We start from the raw sequence: 406 nt of genomic DNA, 5'->3' as shown, positions 1-406 counted from the left end.
GCACTAGGGCAGGGCTATCCAGTCTGACTGCCCCTCTCCACAGGGGTATCCCGCTGCTCGGCCCTCCCTGCTGGCTCCAGACGCTCCTGGCCCTATTGCTGCCGCCTTTAGCTTCTGGGGCTACCGCCCTAAATTGCACCGTCCCTTGGGGCCTTACCCCTGCCCCAAAATGTACGAGAGCGGTGTGCACCGACGTGCATCCGCCGCTCCGGACTCTTGCCAGCAGCCGTCTCCTGACCCGGCTCTTCCGGTTCCGCCCCTGGCTCCTGGGTTCCGGCATCTTCTTTATGCCGCCCGCGCCGGTCCCACCTGGAACAGGTAAGTGAGTGCCCCGTCCTCCGGGGCCGTGGGCAATCTGTTACCGCGGGTGCTCCTGCCCCCCCGTGTCTCGGGGCCCGTTGGCTCG

The sequence above is a fragment of the Gavialis gangeticus genome, unplaced genomic scaffold, assembly GCF_001723915.1.
Source record: "Gavialis gangeticus isolate Ggan-Ray unplaced genomic scaffold, GavGan_comp1, whole genome shotgun sequence".
NCBI lineage: Eukaryota > Metazoa > Chordata > Crocodylia > Gavialidae > Gavialis > Gavialis gangeticus.
Note: the sequence above shows the minus strand (reverse complement) of the source record.